The sequence below is a fragment of the Choloepus didactylus genome, chromosome 12 (assembly GCF_015220235.1).
Source record: "Choloepus didactylus isolate mChoDid1 chromosome 12, mChoDid1.pri, whole genome shotgun sequence".
Taxonomy (NCBI): Eukaryota; Metazoa; Chordata; class Mammalia; order Pilosa; family Megalonychidae; genus Choloepus; species Choloepus didactylus.
This window is the reverse complement of record NC_051318.1, coordinates 19,286,530-19,305,623: the sequence shown is the minus strand read 5'-3', so window position 1 is coordinate 19,305,623 and position 19,094 is coordinate 19,286,530. Positions and strand designations below refer to the sequence as shown.

At 34.8% G+C, this 19,094-nt stretch overlaps 1 protein-coding gene across 2 annotated transcripts in view; it reads left to right on the top strand.

The window, feature by feature from the left end:
- Positions 1–19,094, top strand: part of ZMYM2 (zinc finger MYM-type containing 2) — a 148,547-nt gene that overhangs the window by 1,986 nt on the left and 127,467 nt on the right. The window lies entirely within an intron of this gene.

Here is a 19,094-nt window from a genome sequence, read left to right as displayed (position 1 = left end):
ATTAAGTCTAAATGGTCCAAAAAGTTAGTTGAAGATAAATATTTGCTAACTACTGATTATGAAGGATGATGTGAGGATGGCAACTCATATTAAAAACCTGCTTTTCTAGGCACAGTGCAGAATACTTTCATGTATTACTTACTTTAATCTGTTAATAATAATAGCATGTATTGAGCTCTTAGTGTAGGCTAGCACAATTGTAAGCTAGGCTTTTTTTTAAGTTTATTTTGGAAACTTTCAAATTTATGAGTGAGAACAGTATACTGAATCTCCATTTACCCTTCTCCTACATTCTAAAGTTAACACGTTTTTTTTTCATTTTTTTTTTAATCAGAGAAGTTGTGGGTTTTTAACAGAAAAACCGTAACTGTTATTAACACTTTGTTTTAGTATGGTACATTTGTTACAATTGATGAAAGAACATTTTTATAATTGTACTATTAACTATACTCCATCGCATACATTAGGGTTCACATTTGTTTAATTATTTGGTCCTGTGTTTTGTTGTTCCAAGCTAATTTTAAGCATACATTTACTTAATCCTCACAAAAACTCAGTGAAGGGCATACTGTTTTTATTTCTAATTTGATTAGAGCAAGGATTTGAACTTAACCAATTTGATTATAGAGCTTAAGTTCAGCAAAGATGCTGTACTGCTTTGAAATCACATAATATGCTCATTTTACACATCTAGAAATTGAGACTGAAAAAAATTAAAGATTCAGATCTTTTCAGACTATGTTCTTTTACTACTTAGACAATAGTACATAGACAAAATGCTTGAATCTTACTGAGTACCCTAACTTAAATAAGAGAACCACAGTTATCAATTAAGTTCTTTTTGCTGCCTTCTTTCAAAATTAACAACAGAGTCTATTTGAAACAAATATATTCTCTTTTTTAACGTGTCTGTGTAAATTTACAGCCTGTAATTGTTTCCTAAACGCTGTAACTTGAATGAATATAACTTTTTTTTCCCACTGAGTTTGAAATTCTGTTCAGTCTTTAATTAGATCTTTCAAATTCAAGGATCAGATCTGTTAAATAGATGGGTGATACTTAGTTTTTTTTTTATTTTTTTATTGTAGTAACATGTACAAGTAAAAATTCCCCTTTTAACGACTTTCAAGTGTACAATTCATTGCTGTTAATTACTCTCACAATATTGTGTTACCAGTACCAACATCCGTTACCCAAACTTTTTTTATCACCTCCAATAGAAACTGCACCCGTTAAGCAATAACTAACCTCCTTATCCCCTGGCACCTACTGTCTGTCACTATTTGCTTATTCTAGGTATTTCATATAAACAAGATCATAAACTGTCTTTTTGCATCCAACTTACTTTACTCAACATGATGCCTTTAGGCTTCAAATACGCTGTAGTGTGTATCAGAACTTCATTCCTTTTTGCAGCTAAAATTCCATTGCTTGTGTATACATTTTGTTTAACCATTCATCTGTTGAGTATTTGGGTTGCTTCCATTTTTTTGGCTGTTGTGCATAATTCTGTGAACAGTAGTGTACAAATACCTGTTGAAGTCCCTCTTTCATTTCTCTGGGGTATATATCAAGAAGTGGGATTGCCAGGTCATATTGTAATTTTTTGGTCAACTCTGAGGAAGCACAAAACTGATTACCACTGTGGGTGCATCGTTTTATAATGCCAGCAATGAAGTATTAATGGTTCCAATTTCTCTGAATCCTCAGCATCACTTGTTGGTATGTGTGTGTGTGTTTAATCCCAATGAGTATGAGGTAATATTTCCTTGTGGTTTTGATTTACATTTCCCTGATGATCAGTGAAGTTGAGCCTGTTTTCATGTGCTTGTTGGCCAATTTGGAGAAGTGTCTATTCAAGTCCTTTGCCCATTTTTTGATTGGTTTGTCCTTTTGTTGCTGAGCTTTTACAGTTCTTTATATATTCTTTATATATGTATTAATCCTTATCAGATACATGGTTTCCCCAGTTCTTGAGATTGTCTTTTCACTTTCCCAGTAATGTCTTTTGATGTAGTGTGTTTTTTTTGACTAAGTCCATTTATCTATTTTTTCTTTTGTTGCTCTTGCTTTTGGTGCCATATCTAAGAAATCAATGCCAAATCCAATGTTACAAAGGTTTCCCACTGGGTTTCCTTCTAAGAGTTTTATGGTTTTAGCTGTTCAGTTTAGTTCTTTGATCCATATAGAATTAATATTTGTTTATGGTGTGAGGTAGGGGTCTACTTTCATTCTTTTGCAGGTGGATATCTACTTTTCCCAGTACCATTTGTTGATGAGACTGTTCTTTCCTCAGTTAATGTACTTTGTATCCTTGTTGAAAATCACTTGGCCATTAATGTGTGCATTTATTTCTGGACTCTCAATTCTATTCCATTGGTCTATACTGCTTTGATTTCCGTGGGTTTGTAGTAAGTTTGAAATTGGAAAGTGTGAAACTTCTTTGTGTTCTTCTTTTTTGATATTGATTTGGTTATTTTGAACCCCTTGTGATTCCATATGAATTCAAGAATCAGCTTTTCCATTTTTGCAAAAAATGGTGCTGGGGTTTTGACAGAAATTGTGTTGAATCTATAGTTCACTTTGTGTAGTCTTGACGTCTTAGTAGTAAAGTCTTCAAATTCATGAACATGGAATGTTTTGCTATTTATTTAGGTCTTTAATTTCTTTCAGCAATGATTTGTGGTTTTTGGTGTACAAGTCCTTACTTCTTTGGTTAAATGTAACTCTAGGTCTTTTCTTCTTTTAGATGCTTTTGCAAATGAAATTGCTTTTTAATTTCCTTTTCAGATTGTTCTTTGCTGCTATATAGAAACACAGCAGATTTTTTCTTTTTGGAGGGGGAGTTGGTATTTAGTATGGAAGCTTTGTTTTTGTTTTGCTTTTATGTGTTCTCATTAGATTAGGATGTCTGTCAGCAGTTATTTCAATTTGTTAACTAAATCAACATCACAATTTAAAAATTACGGTGTATATCTAATGTACAGAAAATGCTAGAGCAGACACCCATTTATGAATCCCAGATATAACAGCAATTAATATTTTGCCATATTTTCTTAAGATCTCTCGCTTTCTCTTCTCTCTTAAGAAAATAAAATATTAACAGATTTAGGAATGTTCCATACAACCCCATTCCTTTCTCCTCCTGAGCTCCTATGACATTATTGTATCAAATCTCATTCAACTCAACTGATTTTTTTTTTTAATCTTCATTTTATTGAGATATATTCATATACCACGCAGTCATACAAAACAAATTGTACTTTCGATTGTTCACAGTACCATTACATAGTTGTACATTCATCACCCAAATCAATCCCTGACACCTTCATTAGCACACACACAAGAATAACAAGAATAATAATTAGAGTGAAAAAGAGCAATTGAAGTAAAAAAGAACACTGGGTACCTTTGTCTGTTTGTTTCCTTCCCCAACTCAACTGATTTTTTGGGTGTTAATCATGTAGCTTGCAACTTCGCTGAACTGGTTTATTAGCTCTAGTGGTTTTCTTGTAGATTAAAGGATCATGTCATCTGTGACTAGAGATTGTTTTACTTCTTCCTTTCCAATTTAGGTGTCTTTTATTTCCTTTTCTTGCTTAATTTCTCTGGCCTGGGGTGATGCTTATTTTTTCAACCCATATTTTCACAAAAAGTTTACCTTAGGATTTGTTTTCTGTTTGTTCTTAGTTGTGTTATATAGAGGGGAAAACTAGATACTTGGTTATGTTTAGTAGAGATTTGGAAATGAACATTTGACCTATATAATTTGGATTTTTCTGTAGTGTGAATACATATATTTAATTGAAAAGCAGTGGCACTTTTAAATAATACCAAAATACAATTCTTATTTTGGTTTATGGTTTGGCTCAGAATTAAAAATTTCATTACTTAAAAATATCAACTAATCATTCTGTAATGTGCTGTACAGAAAGATGAAAATAACCTGATAATTTTCAATTGACCTAGACTAAATACACTGTTTGTTATACTTATATTTTTTGAGTACTGTGGGCTAGGTGCTTTTAGATGTATTTAGAAATTATATACACTTTTTTCCTGTTACCTATCCTTTTTAAACAGTTGGGGGTCCCTATTTTTCTATGTTCTACTTTTACATAACTTTTTGGGTTGGAATTTTGCACCTTACATGATGAGACAACCCTGAATCACTCAGGTATCACCCAAACGCTGACACACGAACATTTTAGAATATTGTTTGGTGATGGAGCTATACATGCCACCTTTTGTAGAGCAGTATTCAAATTCTTACAGTTTCATTGTATTTTACTCTTGTTTTGTAAAGGTGAAGGTACAAAAGTGCGTAAACAGTGCATTTGAGACAAAGCGAGTCTTTGTCACCACACAAATTCCTGACTAGTGAGAACTCCTGTTCTATTATTATTCCTTATTCTCTTTTCCTATAGGAGTGGAAAATTTCGTATTAGTCATTGGATACCTGAAGTGGTGATCTTGTACATTTTGTGTTAGTCGCTTGCTGAGATGATGGGATGTAGATGTGGTTCTATACCTATATTGGGGCCTCAACTGGAAAGGAAACTATTGGAGACTAAGAGAGTTTTGGAAGGATAACAAGTTAGTTATCCAATTGTTTCTACCCAAAAAAGCCTTTCTCACCTGAGTATTGCTAAAGGATTTGTAGTATGATGTGAATTGGAATCAGATAGATCAGAGTTCATATCTGCTCTGCCCATGAAGGACTTTTAGGGATGGAAATGTTCTAAAACTAGAATGTGGTGATGACTGCATAAGTAGATAAATTACTAAAAATTATTAAACTGTTCACTGAAAATTAATTTTTTTAATTTTAAAATTTTATTGTAACATGTACAGGACAAAATTCCATGTTTTAATTACACAGTTCAGTGGCATTAATTAAATTTTTGATGTTGTTGCTACTATCACCACCATCCATTACCAAAACTCTTTCATCACCCCTGACAGAAACCTCATGCCAATCAAGTTATAAAGACCTATATCTCTCCTTTCCCTGACCTCTGGCAATCTCCACTCTGCCTTCGTCTCCTTGATCTTGTCTATTCCAGACATTTCATACAAGTGCAATTATAATATTTCACCTCTCTTGTCTGGCTTATTCTACTCAACACAGTGTTTTCAAGGTTCATCCATGTTGCAGCATGCGCTGGAACTTCACTGCTTCTTATGGCTGAACCTTTTTCACTGTATATATTCTCCACATATTTTTCATCCATTCTTCTGGTTATGAACACTTGACTTGTCTACCCCTCGTGGCTACTGTGAATAGTGCTGCTATGAACATTGGTGTACAGGCATCTCTTTGAATCTCTGTTTTCCACTTTGAAATAAGTAAAATTTATGGTGTGTAAATTATGCCTCACTAAAATTGTTAAAAAAATTTTTTACCCTACCATTTGCCAGTTTTGTGATGATAAGCAGATGACTTTTAACCTCTGAGCCTTTATTTTCTCATTTGTCAAGTTAGTTTAGTAATGCTTGCTTTCCTGCGGTTGCTTTGAGGTGAGAATCAAAAATAATATAGGGGATGGTACTGGCCAATTATATGTGCTCAGTTAATAACAGCTGCAGTCCTTAACCTATCTGCTTATATGGAACAACCATGAATTTGTTTCTACCACTGGTATAGTAAACTTACTGCGTGCTCAGCTGGTAGTAGTAAATAGAAGGATTTGTGTATACTCTGACTGATTTCCTTTACTGGCTCCTTTTTTAGTCTACAGGTATGTTAAAATGCTCTATTCTCCAGAATCTCTATTCTTTGCAAACTGCTCTTTATTTCTTCTTCTCTTTTCCTCATACTTTTCAAAAGAAATTCACTGTCTGATTTGCACTCTCAACACTACCAAATTTATGGCCACCAGTAGCCTGATTGCCAAATCTTTGTCTCTTTTTTATCTTAATTATGTAACATTTGAAGACTGATGTTTTATTCCTTGAAACTGTCTTGACTTCTGACACTTTGAACTTAAGATATCTCATACTTCTGACTCATCCTCCCCTTCTTTTCCCCTCATTAGACTCTCACATGTTGGGACCTTTAAGTATCCTTATTTCCTAAGGTACTGTCCTCAGCTCTCTCCTGTGATACTTTCTGCTTTCACCTTTGTCCATTGTGTTAGAAAACAGTTTATTTTCAAGACAGTTTTTTCCTATTCCTTACTCTAGTCTATGCCAAGTAAATTTTTCCTAATGCACAGTCTCATCACATCACTATCTTTGCAAAAAATTTGATGGATTCCTATTGGCATGTAAAACAAAATACAAATTAATCCTGGACTTTAAAAACCCTTAGAAAGAAGAAATTAACTAGGAAGTGTCTCTTATATATGATTTTTAGTTAGGTACGTTTCCCATGTTTAGTTTCAGGAGACAGTCATGTAAATGATTAAATATAAACAAATATAATAGTCAGTATGCAGCAATGAACAGTAAATGAATAGTAGGTATTCATATCAGACAGGATAGTTCTTAAAGGAATTTTTGGTTATAAAACTAAAACATGCTGTGTAAAATCCTTAGGTATAAAAATATGTGACATAGAAATTGAAAGTTTCTCTCTAATCCCACTCCCCTTGAGTCTATTGTTTACATTTTTTGTATATTATTATATTTTTTTTTTCCTGTGCATCATACTAATATTTTGCCTATACACCATTATTATCAACAGTTGACATTGACATTGACATCCACACAAATCTGACATTGTTGTAATGCTTTGCCTGTCCTTATGTTGTAGGATTCTTCATCTGATCTATGAAGTGGTCATTCTTTTCACAGTTCTCGGTTCTGTTTGATTGAGGGACAGTGTGGTATAATGAAAAGTATGGACTTTTTGTTTCAGAATCTGGGCTTGTCACCTCATAGCTGTGTGCCATAGGAATTTTTTTTTTTTAATTTGAGAACTGGGTTTACAGAACAATCATGCATAAAGTATAGGATTCCTGTGTACCACACTGTGTTATTAGCACCTTGCATTGGTGTGATACATTTGGTAAAATTAAAAGAAAACACATTTTTGTAATTGTGCTATTAATATAGCCCAAGGTTTAACTTAGGGTTCACTGTGTTGTGCAGGTCTAGTGACAAAGGAAATTCTCCTGATAATACAGAATAGCTTACTCATCTGAAAAAATGAGAAAATAATAATATATTTAAGATATCCATTATAAGATATATTTCAGGGTAGATGTGATGAGCTTGGTACCAAGCATGTCTTTTATAATTTTTAGTTGTTTTTACTGTTATTATAGTATTAAATGTGTAATGAAATTCAGAGACGAACAGCTATGACTCAGGGTGTGAAGGGATTGAATAGAAGGCATAAATAAAAGAGATAAACTAAAAAGAAAATAAAAAATAAAAATAAAAGATAAGTGAAATAAGATGTATTTTGTGTCATCTTGCTTCAATCATTTAAAAGTAATTTCAGTATTTACTAGAAATATGAAATATGAAAACTGCACTGAATTGTAAATGATAGGATTGTCTATTTTCTGAAATTCTTTATACTTTGTTCTCTGTTTGCATTCCTTTGATTTTTTTTTTTAACAGCAGTGAAATATATGTAAAGAACGTGACTCTGGGTGAAGTCACTTAATGGAAAAGTTGAGTTTTTCAGTCTTATTAAGTAGAGGTAATAGATTTTTATTTGAGTAATCTGAATTAAAGAAATAGATTCTTAGTACCTGAAGTCTAGCTTTTTCAACCTGGTCTCATTTGCTTCTTAATGCTAGTGTTCTTGTTTCTTTAGTTTGGATGAGGTCTTTAATCATGGGTAATTGAAGTCACAAAAATAAGTTAATGCATATTTTAAAAGCCATTATGTTTAAAGTTTATCTCCATCTTGTTTAAACTTTTTGGGAAAATTTGGTATAAAAAACAGTCATTATACCAGGGTCACAGAATTGGAATAGCAAGTGTTCATAAAAGTAAACATTTTCAAGATTTGTTTACAAATTAACATGTATGGTTGAAGTTTGCTTGTGTTATTGTAGTTTAAACAAATGTCTTTAGAGAAGGAACTGGGTTTATTTACTGTCTTTAAGGGGAACAGAGAGATAGGGTATGATAATCTTCTGTTAGAACTGAGATAAGGCCATGTTGCTAACTATAATTATGCAGATTGAATGTAGAATGAATAAAAAAAATCATGACCAAATAGATAGCCAGAGATATTGCTTTTATTTTATCTTGTTTCATCTTCTGAAGAAGTTTTTCTGATTTATTGTTAGATAGGGAAAACTGAGGCTGAAGGTTGAAGTGACTTGTCCTAGGATATATACAGGAAGGGAAGGGTAGAACAGGAACTGGGGGGTGAAGAGGGGTGGGGAGGGGGGAAAAAAAACAACTCAGAAAGATGATTCATATTTCCCTTATTAGGGAAAGGGATAAATTCAGGCACGGAATTTATGTCATGGGAAAACTCTTAGGTGCACTTGAAAACCATCTAAGAAGTCAGTGACGTAGTTGGATTTAAATTTTAAAATGATCTTTAGCTATTCTGGGGAATATAGTATGTAATGGCAGTAATATAGCAGAACAATGATGGTGGATTTCTAGGGCTAGAGGATTTTCAGTGGAGATGGATAGAACGAGATAGTTTCAAGTAGAATAGATAGGCCCTGGTGATGGAATGGTTGTGGGTGAATAAAGAAGAAATTAAAGATGACTTACAGATTTCTGGTATGAGTAGTTAGACTCATAACTTGCTGAAATGGCAGGAACTGGAGTAAGTACAGATATGGGGGGAAGGAGCAATTAAAAAATAACTAGATAGAGTAGGCAGTTTTTAGTGATTTGAGACCTCTTGGTTGAGATAAATTTAGAATTTATCCTAATTATTCACTCTAAATCATTATTTGGGCTATTGAGGCAGTATTTAAAATCATGGGAGTTGATGAGATTCCCAAAGAAAAGTATTTGAAAGTACCTTGCTGTTAAATTTTAATCCTATGTGACAGAAGATTTTATTGCTAGCCCCTAGAAATCCTACCCCTTAGAGATATGTGAATGAGGTAATTGATTTATTCATTTATTTATTAGATCAAAGGGAATTTTGTTTAGAGTCTGTCATAACCTTGAAGGGAATGTTAGCAACTGAGTCCCTGAATTAAATGCTTCCTGTAGCTTCTAAAGCTGTAGTAGACATTGTTATATGTATCTGATAAAGAGATTAAAAAAAAAGACTTTGTGGGTAGATTATAAGCAACATGAGGGTATGATCTGTCTGTTACAGCATTTATCATTAGTCCCCTGTTCTTTTTTCCTGTTCCTTCAGAGATTAGTAGTAGTGTGTATTAGTATTACTCCAAACACTTTTTTGTGCATAAACTAACATGTACCCATAAGATCTATATAGTAATTTTGTGTGGATTTTAAAAGCATATGTTTTGCTTTACATATCTTTCTGCAACTTTTTTTAATTTACTGGCATGTCTTAGGTATCTTGGTTAGTACATAAGCATCTATCTCTTCTTAACTCTTGAGTAGTATTTTATGAAATGCACTTAGCAGTTTATTTAGACATTCTCCTACTGATGGATATTTAGCATCTTTCCAATGTTTTTGGAAATGTCCTTGTATTTGCTTTCTCTACTGTACTACTATACCCACTACATTTCCACCAGTTTCTCCACATTCTTGCCAACAATGGATATTATCAAATATTAAAATTTTTGTCAACATGATCTGTCTTTCTAAAGTAAGGATAACAATTCTTTGCTATATCTGTTTCAATATGCACATTTTAAAAACCTTATTTATTGTTTTTGATAAGTAAACATTTTTTAATGTAATGGGAAAAATCCATTTCCTTATTGCAAGAAATAGGAATAACTATAATAGGAACTATGCACAGCTTTTATGAAGGAAACTATACAATGATGTAGGGCATATAAGAAAACCTGGGTGGAAAGTGAAGATACGGTGGGTTGGTATAGGTTAGAGTGAAATACTGACACATCCCAAAGTAATTTGGATAGAGAATAAAAAATATATTTACAGCTCCTCTCCCCCCCCCCCAGGAGCTGGGGGAAGGTGCAGAGTGTTGGACTTCCTCACCTGGACAGGTGTTGATGTTGTCACCAACATTGGGACTGGCAATTTGATGTGCCAAGCCCTCTATCATGGGACTTGCCCTTGTGGAGCTCGTTACTGCAAAGGAGGGGCTAAACTTGCATATAATTGTGCCTAAGGGTCTCCCCCCGAGTACCTCTTTGTTGCTCAGATGTGGCCCTCTCTCTTTCTAACTGAGCCACCTCAGCAGGTGAACTCACTGCCCTCCCCACTACGTGGGATCCGAGTCCCAGGGGTGTAAATCTCCTTGGCAACGCGGGATATGACTCCCGGGGATGCATCTGGACCTGGCGTCATGGGATTGAGAATATCTCCTTGACCAAAAGGGGGATGCAGAATGAGATGAAATAGTTTCAGTGGCTGAGAGATTTCAAGTGGAGTCGAGAGGTCACTCTGGTGGACGTTCTTATGCACTATATAGATAACACCTCTTAGGTTTTAATGTAGTGGAATAGCTAGAAGTAAATACCTGAAACTACCAAACTCCAACCCAGTAGTCTGGACTCCTGAAGATGATTGTATAATAATGTAGATTACAAGGGGTGACAGTGTGATTGTGAAGGCCTTGTGGATCACACTCCCTTTGTCTAGTGTGTGGATGGATGGGTAGAAAAGTGGGGACAAAAACTAAATGACAAATAGGGTGGGATGGGGAGGATGGTTTGGGTGTTCTTTTTTTACGTTTATTTTTTATTCTTCTGATTCTTTCTGATGTAAAGAAAATGTTCAGATATAGATTGTGGTGATGAATGCATAACTATATGATCGTACTGTGAACAGCTGATTGTATACCATGGGTCATGGATGATTGTAAAGTATGTGAATATATTTCAATACAACTGAATTTAAAAAAAAAAAAGAAGAAAACCTGGGTGGAAAGATATGCCATATGCCTGAATAGGAAGACTTAATATAAAAATGTTCATTTTTTTGTGTTCAAATCTCTATAAATTCAGTGAAATCCCAATCAGTTTCCAGTCAGGATACATGCATCTAGTGCAAGTGTAAATGGTACAAAAATTCCTTCCATCCCCCCTGACCCACTCATACACCTTTCCTAAAGGAAGCCATTGTTATAATTTTGGGGGGTATTTATGTTTGTGTGTGTGTGAGAGAGAGTGTGTGAGATACAGGGATTATCCACTGTCCTGCAACTTACTTTTTGACATTGATTTATATTGTGGTTGTTTCATATTATTAAGTAAGTACATGTAGAGCTGCCTTATTTTTTCCAAGTTTGCATAGTATTTCACTGTATGTCTATGTCATCATTCATTTTAGTGCTTGTCTATTGAGACATTTGTTCAATCTTTTTTTAATGCAATTTTATTGAGATATATTCACACACCATACAGTCCATCCAAAGTATACAATCAGTGGTTCACAGTATCATCACATAGTTGTGCATTCATCACCATGATCATTTTTAGAACATCTGCATTACTCCAGATAAAGAAATAAAAAGAAAACCCCACACATCCCATACCCCCTCTTATTGACTGCTAGTATTGCGCTCTACCCAATTTTAAGACCTACACTAGAGGTAGATTTTTTTTTTATTTTTTTTATTTTAATGATTTTATTTTTAAGCATGTTATCCACACTTTGGCGGGAAAATTAAATGTATAAAATTAAATGTAATGAAGAGAAATAGTACTTCATAAATTCCTGAATCAAACTAAGTCAAGGTGATAAATGTAAAAAATTATTTTCAGAATTCCTGTTAATAGTTTTGTTTTTTTTTTGTTTTCTTTTAAATTCAGTTTTATTGAAATATATTCACAAACCATACAGTCATCCATGGTATACAATCAACTGTTCACAGTATGATCATATAGTTATGCGTTCATCACCACAATCTATTTCTGAACATTTTCCTTACATCAGAAAGAATCAGAATAAGAATCAAAAATAAAAGTGAAAAGAGAATACCCAAACCATCCCCCCATCCCACCCTATTTGTCATTTAGTTTTTACTCCCATTTTTCTACTGATTTTTTTTCAATTTTTTAACTTTGTTTATCAAAAAATTAAAAACAAACAGGCAAACAACAACCAAAAAAACCCCACAACATTTCAGACAAAGCAATGGATTAAGGAAAACAAATAACCTAAAATACCTACTTTGCTTACAATATGTTCCTACCATACCCCAAGAAAATTAATAAACCATGTCCAAACAGAGGAGTAAGAAAAACAAATAATCTAAAATAACTACATTGCTTCCAACATGTTCCTACCATACCCCAAGAAAATTAACAACCCCTAAGAAAACAAAGGAATAAGAGAAAAAAAAAACCTAAAATAACTCTAGTGCTTCCAACATGATCTTACTATATCCAAGAAAGTTTACAAACCATAATCATTCCTGAGCATTCCCATAACATTGAGATTACCCTCCATAGTTTATCTGTTCTTATTAGATTATCATTCCCCCTCCACTAATTGGTATCTCTAGGTCCCCTACATTCTACAGTATAAAACATTGTACATTTTTCACAGAATTCACATTAGTGGTAAGATACAATATCTCTCTTTTTGTGCCTGGCTTATTTTGCTCAGCATTATGTCTTTTTTTTTTTTAATCTTCATTTTATTGAGATATATTCATATACCACGCAGTCATACAAAACAAATCGTACTTTCGATTGTTCACAGTACCATTACATAGTTGTACATTCATCACCCAAATCAATCCCTGACACCTTCATTAGCACACACACAAGAATAACAAGAATAATAATTAGAGTGAAAAAGAGCAATTGAAGTAAAAAAGAACACTGGGTACCTTTGTCTGTTTGTTTCCTTCCCCTATTTTTCTACTCATCCATCCATAAACTAGACAAAGTGGAGTGTGGTCCTTATGGCTTTCCCAATCCCCTTGTCACCCCTCATAAGCTACATTATTATACAACTGTCTTCGAGATTCATGGGTTCTGGGTTGTAGTTTGATAGTTTCAGGTATCCACCACCAGCTACCCCAATTCTTTAGAACCTAAAAAGGGTTGTCTAAAGTGTGCATAAGAGTGCCCACCAGAATGACCTCTCGGCTCCTTTTGGATTCTCTCTGCCACTGAAGCTTATTTCATTTCCTTTCACATCCCCCTTTTGGTCAAGAAGATGTTCTCCGTCCCACGATGCCGGGTCTACATTCCTCCCCGGGAGTCATATTCCACGTTGCCAGGGAGATTCACTCCCCTGGGTGTCTGATCCCACGTAGGGGGGAGGGCAGTGATTTCACCTTTCAAGTTGGCTTAGCTAGAGAGACAGGGCCACATCTGAGCAACAAAGAGGCATTCGGGAGGAGGCTCTTAGGCACAACCATAGGGAGGCCTAGCCTCTCCTTTGCAGCAACCGTCTTCCCAAGGGTAAAACCTGTGGTAGAGGGCTCAACCCATCAAACCACCAGTCCCCTATGTCTGTGGTGATGTTAGCAACCATGGAGGTGGGGTAGGCGAATACCCCTGCATTCTCCACAGGCTCCTCAAGGGGGCACTGCATCTTTTTTTTTCCTTGTTTTTTTTTTTTTTTTTTTTAACTTTCCCTTCTTTTTTAAATCAACTGTATGAAAAAAAAGTTAAAAAGAAAACAAACATACAATAAAAGAACATTTTAAAGAGACCATAACAAGGGAGTAAGAAAAAGACAACTAACCTAAGATAACTGCTTAACTTCCAACATGTTCCTACTTTACCCCAAGAAAGTTACCTAATATAGCAACATTTCTGTGAACTTGCTCCTACTATATCCATCAGAAATTAACAGACCATAGTCATTCCTGGGCATCCCCAGAACGTTAAATAGCTTATCTGTTCTTCTTGGATTATTGTTCCCCCTTCCTTAATTGCTCTCTATTGCTAGTTCCCCTACATTCTACATTATAAGCCATTTGTTTTATATTTTTCAAAGTTCACATTAGTGGTAGCATATAATATTTCTCTTTTTGTGCCTGGCTTATTTCGCTTAGCATTATGTCTTCAAGGTTCATCCATGTTGTCATATGTTTCACGAGACCGTTCCTTCTTACTGCCGCGTAGTATTCCATCGTGTGTATATACCACATTTTATTTATCCACTCATCTGTTGAAGGACATTTGGGTTGTTTCCATCTTTTGGCAATTGTGAATAATGCTGCTATGAACATTGGCGTGCAGATATCTGTTCGTGTCACTGCTTTCCGATCTTCCGGGTATATACCGAGAAGTGCAATCGCTGGGTCGAATGGTAACTCTATATCTAGTTTTCTAAGGAACTGCCAGACTGACTTCCAGAGTGGCTGAACCATTATACAGTCCCACCAACAGTGAATAAGAGTTCCAATTTCTCCACATCCCCTCCAGCATTTGTAGTTTCCTGTTTGTTTAATGGCAGCCATTCTATCCGGTGTTAGATGGTATCTCATTGTGGTCTTAATTTGCATCTCTCTAATAGCTCGTGAAGCTGAACATTTTTTCATGTGTTTCTTGGCCATTTGTATTTCCTCTTCAGAGAACTGTCTTTTCATATCTTTTGCCCATTATATAATTGGGCTGTCTGTACTATTGTCACTGAGTTGTAGGATTTCTTTATATATGCAAGATATCAGTTTTTTGTCAGATACATGGTTTCCAAAAATTTTTTCCCATTGAGTTGGCTGCCTCTTTACCTTTTTGAGAAATTCCTTTGAGGTGCAGAAACTTCTAAGCTTGAGGAGTTCCCATTTATCTATTTTCTCTTTTGTTGCCTAATACAAGGTCTTGAAGATGTTTTCCTATATTATCTTAGAGGTAGATTAACTAAGACAGTGTACTACTGTTAGAGATAGATACATAGATCAGTGGAATAATGTTTCAGTCTTTTGACTTTACAATGAATATCCTTGTACATTTTGTTTGTTTCCACTTTTTATTAGAGAAGTTGTAGGTTTAGAGAAAAATCATACATAAAATTGAGAGTTCCCATAATATCCTATTAACACTATGCATTAGTGTGGTATATTAGCTGCAATTGATGAAAGAACATTTTTATAACTACTCTAAGGTTCATTGTTTGTGTCGTATAGTCCTATGATATTTATTATGTTTTAAAAATTTTATTCCAGTAACACATACACCAACTAAAATTTCTCCTTTTAACCACATTCAAATATATAATTCAGTGTTGTTTACAAAGTTGTGCTACCATCACCACCATGCACTACTAAAACCTTTCCATCATCCCAAATAGAAACTGTACAATTTAAGCATTAATTTCCCGTTCCCTACTTGCACCCTGGCACCTGGTACCCTGTATTCTAGTTTCTGACTATGTGAATTTTTTCATTCTAATTATTTCGTGTTACTGAAATCTTCAAAATTTATCCTTTTGGTGTGGCTTATTTTAAGTCAGCATGATGTCTTCAAGGCTCATCCATGTTGTCATGTGTATCAGAACTTCATTCCTTTTTATGGTTGGATAATACTCCATTGTGTGTACCACATTTTATTTATCCATTCATTGGTTGATGGATACTTTGGGTTGCTCCCATCTTTTAGCAGTTATGAATAATGCTGCTATGAACAACAGTGTGTAATCCTTGAACATTTCATTCTTTAAAATATGAAATAATGTATCTGTGGGATGGATGCCTAGAAGTGGAATTGGTTAGTTAAAGAAAATTTTTTTGCCATCCATGAAATTTGTAGCAGTGTACATCAGTTTGCAATATGAGACTCACATTATACAGGGTGTTAAACCTTTTGATCTTTTTCAGTCTGTTAAGTAAAATTGGTGGTACTTTGTAGGTTAAATATACATTTCCTTTTTTTTTTTTTAAGGAGTCATTTATAGTTCCTTTTTTTGTGAACTGTGTTTACTCTTCTTTGCCCTTTGTTCTATTGTGTTCTTGGTTTTATCTCATTGATTGTAGGGGCTCTTTGTTTATATTGTCTTCATTTTTTTAGGATATGAATTGCAAGGAAATTTATTGATATATTTGGATCTATTTTCGACTCTCTGGTTTATTTTATTTACCTGTTCTTATTCTATACTTCATTGTTTTAATTATTGTAGCTTTTATAATGTATTAGTTTCTTCTCATTACTCATGATTTTCCAGTTTGTTCTACTTTATTTGTCCGTATGAATTTGAAAATCAGTTCATTAAGTAAAAAATCCTGTTCATATTTTTATTGGGATCAAAATAAATTTATAGATTAATTTAGGGAAAATTGGTATCTTAGTGAATCTTATCTAATTAGGTACTTTTTTTTTTTAATTGAGCAAATGCTTTTATATGTATATATATATATATTTTTTTTTTCTTTTTTGAGATTGTTCACATACCATGAAACTATCCAAAGATCCAAAGTGTGCAATCAGTTGCCCATGGTACCATCATACAGCTGTGCATCCATCACCACAATTAATTTTTTTAAATATTTAAAACATTTTCATTACTCCAGAAAAGAAATAAAGACAAAAAAAGGAAACTCAGATCCTCCCATACCCCTAACCACGCCCCCCCTCCATTATTGATTCATAGTTTTGGTATAGTACCTTTGTTACTGTTGATGAAAGAATGTTAAAATACTATTAACTATAGTATATAGTTTGCGATGGGTATATATTTTTTTCCTATATGCCTCTCTATTATTAACTTCTAGTTATGGTGTCATACATTTGTTCTAGTTCGTGAGAGGGATTTCTAATATTTGTACAGTTAATCACAGATGGTGTCCACCACAAGATTCACTGTTTTATACATTCCCATCTTTTAACCCTCAGCTTTCCTTCTGATGACATACATGACTCTGAACTTACCCTTTCCACCACCTTCACACACCTTTCAGCACTGTTAGTTATTTTTACAACATGTTACCATCACCCCTGTCCATTTTCAAACGTTTAAGTTCACTCTAGTTGAACATTCTGCTCATAATAAGCAACCACTCCCCATTCTTGAGCCTCATTCTATATCCTTGTAACTTAGATTTCATGTCTGTGAGTTTCCATATTATAATTAGTTCATATCAGTGAGACTCTGCAATATTTGCCCTTATGTGTCTGTCTTATTTCACTCAATATAGTGCCCTCAAGGTTTCTTCATCAACTGATTTCTTTTAAGATGGTTTTGTTCACACAGCATACATTCAGTACTAAGTAAACAATCGATGGTTCCCTGTATAGTCACGCATGTATGTATTCAGCACCATCATCACTATCTACATAAGGACATCTCCATTTCCTCCACAAAGGAGGAGGAAGGGTCAAAGAAGGCAGAGAGACAAAAGAAAAAGAAAAGAGAGAGAGAAACAAAGCAAAACAAAACATGACAGATAGAAAGCAACAAAAGGAAAGATAGCATTAACCTAAAATAGAATAAAGAGTCAGACAGCATCACTAATGCCAGGAGTCCATACCCTTCCCCTATTCCCCCCTGCCCACCACATGCATTTAGCTTTGGTATATTGCCTTTGTTATATTAAGGGAAGCATAATACAATGTTTCTGATAATTATAATATCTAGTTTGCATTGATTGTATTTTCCCCCCATTCCCACCCTATTTTTGACACCTTGCAATGTTGACATTCATTTGTTCTACCTCAAGTAAAAACATATTTGTGCCATTTATTATAATCGTTGAGCACCCTAGGTTTCCCTGAGTTACACAGTCTCAAGCTTTATCCTTCGTCTTTTGTTCTGCTGTCCCACATGGTCCCAATCTTCCTCTTTCAACCATACTCACAGTCATCTTTGTTCAGTGTATTTACATTGCTGTGCTATTATCTCCCAAAATTGTTTTTCAAACCTCTCACTCCTGTCTTTTCCTTTCTGTCTGTAGTGCTTCCTTTAGTGTTTCCTGTAGAGCAAGTATCTTGTTCGCAAACTCTGTCATTGTCTGTTTGTCAGAGAATATTTTACACTCTCCATCATATTTGAAGGACAGTTTTGCCAGATATAGGATTCTTGGTTGGTGGTTTTTCTTTTTCAGGATCTTGAATATATCACCCCACTTCCTTCTTGCCTCCATGGTTTCTATTGAGAAATCCGCACATAGACTTATCCAGCTTCCTTTGTATGTGATGGATCGCTTTTCTCTTGCTGCTTTCAGGATTCTCTCTTTATCTTTAACGTTTGATAATCTGATTATTAAGTGTTTTGGGGTAGGTGTATTCAGATCTATTCTGTTTGGGGTACACTGTGCTTCTTGGAGCCATAATTTTATGTCTTTCCTAAGAGATGGGAAATTTTCATTGATTATTTCCTCTATTATTGCTTCTGCCCCTTTTCCCTTCTCTTCTTCTGGGACACCAATGATACATACATTCTTGGTTTTTGTTTTGTCCTTAAGTTCCTGGAGACGTTGCTTGTATTTTTCCATTCTTTTTCTCTATCTGTTCTTTTGTGTGTAGGCTTTCAGGTGCCGTGTTCTCCAGTTCCTGAGTGTTTTCTTTTTCCTCTTGAGATCTGCTGTTGTACGTTTCCATCATGTCTTTCATCTCTTGTGTTGTGCTTTTCATTTCCATAGATTCTGCCAGTTGGTTTTTCAAACTTTCAATTTCTACCTCTGTTTTCATTATACTGTTCATCTCTTTCATCATATCTTCCCTAAACTTTTTGAATTGACTTAGTATTAGTTGTTTAAATTCCTGCATCTCAGTTGAAGTGTAAGTTTGTTCCTTTGACTGGGCCATGACTTCATTTTTCTTAGCGTAGGTTGTCATTTTCTGTTGTCTATGCATGGTTTCCTTGGTTACCCCAATCAGATTTTCCCAGACCAAAACGGGCTCCTGTCCCAGAAGGAAGAACTATTCAGTATCCGGTTTCCCTGAGGGTGTGTCTTAGAAAATTGGTACACCCTGTGATGCCTCAGGTCACTGTTCTTTTCTGCCCAGCAGGTGGCACCTGTCAGCCTGTTGCTCCAGACTGGTGTAAGGAGGTGTGGTCTGTGGCTGTTTTCCCCCAGGCTGTGGGGTCTGGTTCTGAATGGAAGGCAGGTAATAGAGCTGGGCCCCACCTCTTTCCTCTTAGGGAAGACA